This window comes from Rattus rattus, chromosome 6, assembly GCF_011064425.1.
Source record: "Rattus rattus isolate New Zealand chromosome 6, Rrattus_CSIRO_v1, whole genome shotgun sequence".
NCBI classification, from domain to species: Eukaryota; Metazoa; Chordata; class Mammalia; order Rodentia; family Muridae; genus Rattus; species Rattus rattus.
Genome location: NC_046159.1, coordinates 6916594 through 6928332, shown reverse-complemented (window position 1 = coordinate 6928332; position 11739 = coordinate 6916594). Strand labels below are relative to the sequence as shown.

Here is an 11739-nt window from a genome sequence, read left to right as displayed (position 1 = left end):
GAGAAATGCAGCCAAGAAGTCAGAAGTTTAGAAATGCTAAAATGCTATCTCAACCCTAAGAAGCCCTAAATACCTCACATTCCAGACCCTGCTCTCTGCCAGCAAGTAGATAAAAGCTCACATTTCTTGAGCCTGCTCTCTGTATGGATCTAGGTGAAAGGACTTAAGATAGGCCCTTAAGTACGTGATCACACCCTAGTAAGATAACAGGAAATGCGATGACTAACCGCTTATCTAACTTCTGTAAACTGCTTGTGACCTGTCTTAACTGCAATCTATCACCCCCCACCCCTGGAAGCCCGCGAAAATGCGGAACTCCGAGACTGCAGGAAGCTGATTGGTCCACGGAGCGCGGGCTCAGATAAATTAAATTAATTGTTCTAGAAACTATGGAGTGGTACAAACTGATTGGCTCGCACCACGCGGGCTCTTGATGCTATGAAATGATTGGATTGCGATGCGCGGGCTTTGTTGTAAACCCTATAAAAGCTGTTCCAATTCTGCACTCGGGGTCGGCAGTCCTCTATCCTCACGTGGCGTATGACTGTAGAACCGAGCGTGCTTGGAATAAAAGTCCTCTTGCTGATTGCATCGAATCTGGTTTGGGTGGTTGTTCGGGGACGAGCAGATCTTTGGTGGTGGTCCTTCAGGTCCAAAAGAAACAAATAGCATTTTGAGTTGTCCTTGTGGGTTGTCGTTGTTTTTAAAAGTGCCTTTGTGAGATGCTGTCTTGCAGCCCCATGTGTGTGCTACCTTATCTCAGCTGGTCTGCCTGAGACCTTCTGGCATGAACTTTAGTCCCCTGCGAAGCCCCATTTCCACTCCGATAAGATGAAAGAAATGATCATGAACCAGGAAAAACTCAACAAACTGCAGGCACAAGTGCACATTGGTGGGAAAGTAACTGCTCGAAAAAAGAAGGTGGTACACAGAACAGGCACAGCAGATGATTTTAAAAAACTGCAGTTCTCCTTAAAGATGTTAGCGGAAAACAATATCTCTGGTATTGAAGAGGTGAACATGTTTACAAACCAAGGAACAATGATCCATTTTATCTTTTTTAACAGACTTAATTCATTTATTCCCCTTGTATAAAAACCTCTATGTGGTAGCCACAGCTGAAGCCTGGGTCCTCTGAAGAGAGACTCTGGTGTGGGTTTTCACAAGATGGTCAGTGAATTCCTGATAAGGAGACTTGGTGAACACAGTCTCTTTCCAGAGGTCAGGGGTCAGGTAGCTGTAGGTCTTAGAGACAGCATCAAAGGTAGCCTTGGCAAAGCTGCTCAGGGTGGCAGTGCAGCCCCTGGCTGAAGTGTAGCAGTCATCTATATTGGCCATCATCAGTAGCTCCTTGAGCACAGGAGCAGAGACAATGCCAGTGCCTCAACCATCTCTGACAACAAACACCTTCACCATTACAGGCCATGCCGAGACAAAGCAGCTAGCAGAAATGCTTCCCAGCATTCTAAACCAGCGTGGTGCAGAGTCTGACTAGTTTAAGGAGACTGACTGAAGCTCTACCCTAACAATCTGTGGATGGAAAAGCACCACTTGCTACTGGAGAAGATGATGATGAAGTTCCAGATCTGGTGGAGAATTTTGATGAGGCTTCTAAGAATGAGGCAAACTGAATTGAAGCAACTTCTGAGGAAGGTGACACTTGCACTTTTCACTTATACCTCATCCCTTCTTTGCAGCAAATTAAGCTGAAGAAGACTGGGAAGTTTGGAGAAGGTTAATAAAATTCTTTTCCTAGTTAAAAAAAAAAAAAGCGCCTTTGTCTCTTACTCCTTCCCTTATCTCTTCTATAACTGTGAGAGAAAACTCAAGCTATAGCACTAGTTAGCTATCTACACATTCTGGGTCCCTTCCATTGTTAAATTTGCTATTTTGGGTCTACCTGCCTAACCTATGGGCACATCTCCTTCTATATCCATTCTAACCTAACTAAAGCATCATTTTAAACAAAAGGGTGTAATTATCCATATTTTTCCTGTGAGATGTTGGATCCCACACAGACTTGTGCCTTGACAAGGAAGAGGTTCACTTTCCCATGGAACTGAGCTCATCTTGAGCAGGAGCAACCATGTGGTCTGCAACCACCTTGACTTCATTAAGACGGAAGCAACCATAGGTCTTGACCATCTTCTATGCTAATGAAATCATAAAAAAGGTAATGTCACATGGCTTTACCTACTTCTTGATTAAAGTAAGCTAAAACAGAGTCAACCATAAAATTTCCTGCTCCTGACAACCTCGCTGATCCCGGCCCACAGTTCCCTGCTCCCAAACCCCTTGGGAGAGAGAGCTCACCGCTGGGACAGGTGGGTACTCCTGAGACTGCAGAGCAGGAGAGACCACCAACACTACCCACCCCTGCCCACAACCCTAGCCCAAGAGGAAACTGTATACGGCCTCTGGGAACTGGAAGATAGGGGCACTGGAGCGGCAGATCCCCCGCAGTCGAGACACCGCCTAGACCTGAAGGGAACAGGTCAACAGTACTCTGCACCCAAATCCCGTGGGAGGGAGAGCTAAACTTTCAGAGGGGCAGACACGCCTGGGAAGCCAAAAGAGACTACACTCTGCCCACATTTCCGACTCCAGAGGAAAACACCTAACGCCACCTGGGACCCCAGTGCACAGGGACTCCAGGAAAAGGCAGCGCAGGCCCTCCTGGTTGCCACCCTCATGGAGAGCTCAAAAGCAGCCCCCCACGAGCAACTTGAGCCATAGGACCACAAGTAAGACCAACTTTTCTACTCCAAGCAACCTGCCTGGTGCACTTAGGACACAGGCCCAAAGGAACAGCTGAAGACTAGTAGACAGGAAAGACTACACGCCTGAAAGCAGAACACTCTGTTCCCATAATTGGCTGAAAGAAAACAGGAAAGCAGGTGTACAGCACTCCTGACACACAGGCCTATAGGACAGTCTAGCCACTGTCAGAAATAGCAGAACAGGGTAACACCAGAGACAACCTGATGGCGAGAGGCAAGCGCGGGAACCCAAGCAACAGAAACCAAGACTACATGGCATCATTGGAGCTCACTTCTTCCACCAAAGCAAACACTGAATATCCAAACACACCAGAAAAGCAAGATCTAGATTTAAAATCACATATGATCATGATGATGGAGGACTTCAAGAAAGACATAAAGAACTCCCTTAGAGAAACACAGGAAAACAAAAATAAGCAAGTAGAAGCCTATAGAGAGGAATCACAAAAATCCCTGAAAGACTTCCAGGAAAACACAATCAAACAAATGAAGGAATTAAAAATGGAAATAGAAGCAATAAAGAAAGCACAAAGGGAAACAACCCTGGATATAGAAAACCAAAGGAAGAGACAAGGAGCAGCAGATACAAGAATCACCAAAAGAATACAAGAGATAGAAGAGAGAATTTCAGGAGCAGAAGATTCCATAGAAATCATCGACACAACGGTCAAACGGTAAAACGGAAAAAGCTACTAGTCCAAAACATACAGGAAATCCAGTACCCAATGAGAAGATCAAACCTAAGGATAATAGGTATAGAAGAGAGTGAAGACTCCCAGCTCAAAGGACCAGTAAATATCTTCAACAAAATCATAGAAGAAAACGTCCCTAACCTAAAGAAAGAGATGTCCATAAACATAAAAGAAGCCTCCAGAACTCCAAATATATTTGACCAGAAAAGAAATCCTCCCGTCACATAATAGTAAAAACACCAAATGCACAAAATAAAGAAAGAGTATTAAAAGCAGTAAGAGAAAAATGTCAAGTAACATAAAGGCAGACCTATAAGAATCACACCAGACTTCTCACCAGAGACTATGAAAGCCAGAAGATCCTGGACACCTGTCATACAGACCCTAAGAGAACAAAAATGCCAGGCCAGGTTACTGTATCCAGCAAAACTCTCAATGAACATAGATGGATAAACCAAGATATTCCATGACAAAACCAAATTTACACAATATCTTTTTACAAATCCAGCACTACAAAGGATAGTAAATGGTAAAGCCCAACATAAGGAGGCAAGCTACACCCTAGAAAAAGCAAGAAACTAATCGTCTTGGCAACAAAACAAAGAGAAGAAAAGCACACAAACATAATCTCACATTCAAATATGAATATAACAGGAAGAAACAATCACTATTCCTTAATATCTCTCAAAATCAATGGTCTCAACTCTCCAATAAAAATAATAGATTAACAAACTGGATATGCAGTGAGGACCCTGCATTCTGCTGCCTACAGGAAACACACCTCAAAGACAAAGACAGACACTACCTCAGAGTGAAAGGCTGGAAAACAACTTTCCAAGCAAATGGTCTGAAGAAGTAAGCTGGAATAGCCATTCTAATATCGAATAAAATCGATTTTCAACCAAAAGTCATCAAAAAAGATAAGGAAGGTCACTTCATATTCATCAAAGGAAAAATCCACCAAGATGAATTCTCAACCCTAAATATCTATGCTCCAAATACAAGGGTACCTACATACATAAAAGAAACCTTATTAAAGCTCAAAGCACACATTGCACCTCACACAATAATAGTAGGAGATTTCAAGACCCCACTCTCATCAATGGACAGATCATGGAAACAGAAATTAAACAGAGATAGACAGACTAAGAGAAATCATGAACCAAATGGACTTAACAGATATTTATAGAACATTCTATCCTAAAAAAAGGATATACCTTCTTCTCACCACCTCATGGTACTTTCTCTAAAATTGACCATGTAATTGGTCATAAAACAGGCCTCAACACATACAGAAAGATTGAAATAATCACATGCGTCCTATCACCACGGGCTAAAGCTGATCTTCAGTAACAATAACCCATATATACATGGAAGTTGAACAATGCTCTACTCAGTAATAACCTGGTCAAGGAAGAAATAAAGAAAGAAATTAAAGACTTCTTAGAATTTAATGAAAATGGAGGTACAACAGACCCAAACTTATGGGACATAATGAAAGCTGTGCTAAGAGGAAAACACATAGCTCTGAGTGCCTGCAGAAAGAAACAGGAGAGAGCATATATCAGCAGCTTGACAGCACACCTAAAAGCTCTAGAACAAAAAGAAGCAAATACTCCCAGGAGGAGTAGAGGACAGGAAATAATCAAACTCAGAGCTGAAATCAACCAAGTAGAAACAAAAAGGACCATAGAAAGAATCAACAGAACCAAAAGTTGGTTCTTTGAGAAAATCAACAAGTTAGATAAACTCTTAGCCAGACTAACGAGAGGACACAGAGAGTGTGTCCAAATTAACAAAATCAGAGATGAAAAGGGAGACATAACAACAGAATCAGAGGAATTTCGAAAGATCATCAGATCCTACTACAAAAGCCTATATTCTACAAAACTTGAAAATCTGGAGGAAATGGACAATTTCCTAGACAGATACCAGGTACCGAAGTTAAATCAAGAACAGATAAATCATTTAAACAACCCCATAAATCCTAACGAAATAGAAGAGTCATTAAAGGTCTCCCAACCAAAAAGAGCCCAGGTCCAGACAGGTTCAGTACAGAATTGTATCAGACCTTCATAGAAGACTTCATACCAATACTATCCAAACTATTCCACAAAATTGAAACAGATGGAGCTCTACTGAATTCCTTCTATGAAGCCACAATTACTCTTATACCTAAACCACACAAATACCCAACAAAGAAAGAGAACTTCAGACCAATTTCCCTTATGAACTACTAAAGCTGATAAACAACTTCAGCAAAGTGGCTGGGTATAAAATTAACTCAAATAAATCAGTAGCCTTCCTCTACACAAAAGAGAAACAAGCCAAGAAAGAAATTAGGGGGGTTGGGGATTTAGCTCAGTGGTAGAGCTCTTGCCTAGGAAGCACAAGGCTCTGGGTTCGGTCCTCAGCTCTGAAAAAGAAAAGAAAAGAAAAGAATAGAAAAGAAAAGAAAAGAAAAGAAAAGGAAAGAAATTAGGGAGACGACATAATAGTACCAAACAATATAAAATACTTCGGTGTGACTTTAACCAAGCAAGTAAAACATCTGTATGACAAGAACTTCAAGCCTCTGAAGAAAGAATTGAAGACGACCTCACAAGATGGAAAGATCGCCCATGCTCATAGATTGGCAGGATTAACATAGTAAAAATGGCCATTTTACCAAAAGTGATCTACAGATTCAATGCAATCCCCATCAAAATACCAATCCAATTCTTCAGAGAGTTAGACAGAACAATTTGCAAATTCATCTGGAATAACAAAAAACCCAGGATAGCTAAAACTATCCTCAATAAAAGGACTTCTGGGGGAATCACTATCCCTGAACTCAAGCAGTATTACAGAGCAATAGTGATAAAAACTGCATAGTATTGGTACAGAGACAGACAGATAGACCAGTGGAATAGAATTGAAGACCCAGAAATGAACCCACACAACTATGGTCACTTGATTTTTGACAAAGGAGCCAAGACCATCCAATGGAAAAAAGACAGCATTTTCAGCAAATGGTGCTGGTTCAACTGGAGGTCAGCGTGGAGAAGAATGCAGATCGATCCATTCTTATCACCCTGTACAAAGCTTAAGTCCAATTGGATCAAGGACCTCCACATCAAACCAGATACACTCAAACTAATAGAAGAAAAAGTGGGGAAGCATCTCAAACACATGGGCACTGGAGAAAATTTCCTGAACAAAACACCAATGGCTTATGCTCTAAGATCAAGAATCGACAAATGGGATCTCATAAAACTGCAAAGCTTCTGTAAGGCAAAGGACACTTGTTAGGACAAAACGGCAACCAACAGATTGGGAAAAGATCTTTACCAATCCTACAACAGATAGAGGGCTTATATTCAAAATATACAAAGAACTCAAGAAGTTAGACCGCAGGGAGACAAATAACCCTATTAAAAAATGGGGTTCAGAGCTAAACAAAGAATTCACAGCTGAGGAATGCCAAATGGCTGAGAAGCACCTTAAGAAATGTTCAACGTCTTTAGTCATAAGGGAAATGCAAATCCAAACAACCCTGAGATTTCACCTCACACCAGTGAGAATGACTAAGATCAAAAACTCAGGTGACAGCAAATGCTGGCGAGGATGTGGAGAAAGACGAACACTCCTCCGTTGTTGGTGTGATTGCAGACTGGTACAACCATTCTGGAAGTCAGTCTGGAGGTTCCTCAGAAAATTGGACATTGAACTACCTGAGGACCCAGCTATACCTCTCTTGGGCATATACCCAAAAGATGCCCCAACATATACCAAGACACATGCTCCACTATGTCCATAGCAGCCTTATTTATAATATCCAGAAGCTGGAAAGAACCCAGATGCCCCTCAACAGAGGAATGGATACAGAAAATGTAGTACATCTACACAATGGAATACTACTCAGCTATCAAAAACAACGAGTTTATGAAATTCATATGCAAATGGGTGGATCTGGAAAATATCATCCTGAGTGAGGTAACCCAATCACAGAAAAACACACATGGTATGCACTCATTGATTAGTGGCTATTAGCCAAATGCTTGAATTACCCTAGATGCACAGAACACATGAAACTCAAGAAGGATGACCAAAATGAGAATGCTTCACTCCATCTTTAGAAAGGGAACAAGAATACCCTTGGCAGGAATAGGGAGGCAAAGTTTAAAACAGAGGCAGAAGGAACACCCATTCAGAGCCTGCCCCACATGTGGCCCATACATAAACAGCCACCCAATTAGATAAGATGGATGAAGCAAAGAAGTGCAGGCTGACAGGAACCGGATGTAGATCTCTCCTTGTCCCGGCCAGCAGGGACCCAGTTATTCAGGGTCCCGAAGAGGCTTTCTACCTGTGGGCCAATTGGGGTGAAGAGAAGAAGGAGACCAAGCAAGATTCTATTGTCAAGTCTCGTTTATTGGGATGAACGTTACAACTTTTAAGGCTTTCAGATAGGGGGAGTGACCTTTGTGAAACATGAAGGAGGGGAAGATGAGGGTATAGGTGCTTATACGGAGGAAAGGCATTTGCATTGGTTATCTTTTTGGACTGTCTGCTACTGGGCAGTATTGTTTCATCAATGATATTCATTTTGTTATCTACTACTCTTTTTGTTTCTCTTTTATCTACTACAAGTGCTGACCCTCACAATGTGTGTTTGTGTAAGCAAACTCTATGATGAACAAAATCTGTTAATGATGCATTTGTAGAAACATTCTCTTTATTAAGCTCAACTGTACCCTAGATTACTGGCTACCCGACCCTACCTGCCTTTGGGAGTTGGAGGTGAGGTAGCTCAGAATCAACAACACAGATCCGGTGAGAGCAGGTGAGAAATGTTGCAGTAAGCTCCTTTAATACCTTCCACCTGCGTCCCATTGGTCCCAAGAAAGCATCTCTTCTAAACAGCAGTTCCCAATTGGCTGGCATTGTCTGCATCAACAATCCTTGGTCTCCAGGCAATCTTCAATAAGTCCTCCTGCAGGAGATGCCTTTGTGGCTGCATGGCTCCTGGCATTTATGTAGAGGTGGCCACTACTGTTTCTCCTACATTTCCACCCTCTTGTTTTTAGATTTTGACAGCCCAGTGAGAGCTGGGGTGTCATTACCTCAACATTGTTGATTTTACCTCAGAGGATTCCCAATATACTATATTGCGCATGTCTTAAGTTGTCCTGTCTTTCTGGATCTTACCCTGTCATTGACTACTAGACCTCAAAAAGTTATCACTATGGAGGAATGTCACACAAGGGAGAGATGAGGAACAGCCTATATGGTGGTCTCAAGAGCTCTACAATCCAGGCTTTGATCAGTTCCTTGAGAGGGGTGGGGGTTTTGCAATCCGGATTTTCAAGAGCCATCAGCACCTGGAAGGTCACCTTATTTATGGAGTGCTGCCTAGAGATGTGCTGTATAAGACCCTTAAACAAAATAATTATTAGTATGACAATTCCTCTTCTTTTAGCATAAGTGGCTATCCCCAAGGAGTCAAAGAGCCTCTTAATATTGTCCCACACTTTTTTCAAGAATCCACAGGGAGAGCACAGATACCCTGGTCGCATTGAGGTTGGCTATGTTCTCCCTTAACAACAGAGAATAGTTAAGGAATTTGACCAGGTACCTTCAAGCCAACTGTTGTGTTATGTACCTGATAACGGATTAGGCAGATTGGGTGAAACCTGGGGGCATGCCATTAGAGACATGTCCCTAACAAGGGCCAGCTCTTCTGCCAGTAAGTCAATCTGTTGTAAAATGTAGACGGTCTGATAAAGATGCTCATTTAGTGCCTCCTGTGCTTGTAACACCTCAGCTGACCTAGAGACTACAGCATTGATAGTTTCCTCTGCAGTGACTGTCTGGGTCAAGGCAACAGCAGCTGCTGTTGCCCTGGCAATGCCTGCAATGATGACAGTTGTAATACCAAAATCACTCTTTCCCCAGTGTAGGAGTTGTGAGTCTGGGCCATCAGAGTGATGGCATGAAAGTGAGTGGTATTTACCACAAGAATCCTGGTTCCCTCATCAGGATAGCCAGTATTGAAAAATACCCCATCCAGCATGTGGTCAGGAGACATTTCTCATCAATGTAGTTAAGGAGAGTAAGAGAACATAAATCAAGATAATTAGAAAAACATAATCCACATAAATCCAAATGCTCATATTGGGGTCATATCAGAATTTAATGGGAAACCTGTTAACATAGAGAGTAATATTGGAAGCATGATGTGAAGTAAATCTCCACGTGCCAAGTGTGAAGTTTGATGACAATATTGGGTAGTCCACAGTGAATTTTATACCTAGTGAAGACTAGCACTGCACCCAAGGTATAGGAAGTCCCGTGAAAGTGGGCATTTGAGGACCCTTAGACATCAAGGCAGGGGTGGACGTGGTGTGCTTGGGAGATCTTTCGGAGATTTGTAATCAGTAAGGGAAACATGAAGTCCCATGCCTAAATAGGTTAGATTACCATGAAAGTCCCCCCGCCCCGGTCATATTGTGTAACGATACAAGAGCCAATGGAAGAGACATTGGAGATAAAGCAGAAAGTTTCCTCTAATCACCCATTCAAATTCACATTGGAAGAGAAAAGAACAGGGTAGGCAGGGTAGTTAACTGACACAGGCAAAGAATGGAGGCAGGGGCACCAAAGCTCAGAGTTCATCAGTCCTCTCAGGCTGAGGAAAAATGAACACAGTATGATGTACATTATGTCTCCATGTCCTGGTCTTCTTCTGTCTCCTTCATCTCCCCCTGGTCTGTGGCTGGGCAAACATCTCTTAAGGGCACCCATATTGGAACAGTTGCATCCTGGGGGTGGGGAGGGGCTTGTCAGAAGCAGAGCAGGGGGTTGCCATTGAGAGGTTATTGGGTCCCTTCACCTAGTCAATGGGGAAGTGTTCCTTGGCAAAAATGCCCAATGTTTGTAAGAAGGGCTCAGCCCTTTTTCACATCAAAGGCGAGAAAGTTAACATGGAACAGACCTCCACCGAGGCTAGGTGTGGATCTCTTTTGAATTCTGGGGGCGTGACCCCAGCAAGTGCTCCCTTCAAGGAAAAATTTGCTCCTTCTACGATTGCTTGGCATTGAAGATTATAGGGTATCCCAAAGGAGTGACTGATGGCACTGAACTGCTGAGATGAGTAAGCAGGTCCGTTTTCAGTCTTGACTGCCCAAGGCACTCCCATTACCATCACTATTGATTTCATCGCCTTAATAGCAGGAAAGGCCTTTTCACTGCCATGACCACCACATAAAGGAAGGCTGAGCAAGTATCTACCACAACATGCATATAGCAAAGATTATCAAAGCCTGGGTAATGAATGGGTGACATCCATTTGTCAGATTGCATTGGGGAGTAGACCTCTAGGGTTAAGATCTGCCAATCGGCCCCAATGGTGCAAGAGGTGTGCTCACTGCAAGACGCTTACATTGCAACATAGGCAATTCAAGCCAGAACTTGTGTAAATTCTGAGGAAAAAAGGTAAAACTAGTGGGTGTAACACTCTAGCTTGTTCTAGTAATTCCAGGTCTTCAGCCATAATCAGGGCATCAGTTCTCTCATTTCCTTCTGCTAATATGCCAAGCAATTTAGAATGATCTTATGTGTGAGATGAACCAAGGACATGCCCTATTTTTCATGGCCTTTTGGGTAGATTGCATGCAGACAGGTATAGGGCTGTTTTGATGTGTAATATGGGAGGACGGCACGGACAGCATGTACTGCATATTGGCTATCTGAGAAACTATTAACTGGCTCCTCTTGGCAACTCTCAAAAATTGTCAGGAGTCCAAATAATTCACAAAGCAAGTCCCAGCTCCTGGCATGGTGGTTCACACCTTTAATCTAGAACATACCTTCTGCTACAGATTTACATAGGACATTGGAAGAAGGAAGAGTCTCTTCTTTTTGCCTACCTGCCTGCCTTGTGGGACTGAGCCACTGCTAGATCCTTGGACTTTCATTCACAGCTGCTGCTGATCATTGTTGGGTAGTTGGACTACAGACTGCAAATCATCAACCAATTCTCTTACTCTATAGAGACCACCCATAAGTTCTGTGACTCTAGAGAACCCTGACTAAGACAGCAACAATTGAGAGGACACCCTTTCGAGCAGGCTACAGTATGCAAGCATAATATCATATATGTAATGGACTACAAGGACAACACTGGGAACTCCCTGTATGGATTCAGCCACATATAAATGACAAAATGTTGGGTTCTTTTTCATGTCCTGAGGAAGGACTGTCCATTGATACATTTCAACTGATTT

The 11739-nt window shown here is 42.7% G+C and overlaps 1 pseudogene; it reads left to right on the top strand.

Moving 5' to 3' along the window:
• The first annotated feature begins 831 nt into the window (after positions 1-831).
• Positions 832-1631, top strand: LOC116904516 (annotated as a pseudogene).
• Positions 1632-11739: the final 10108 nt, after the last annotated feature.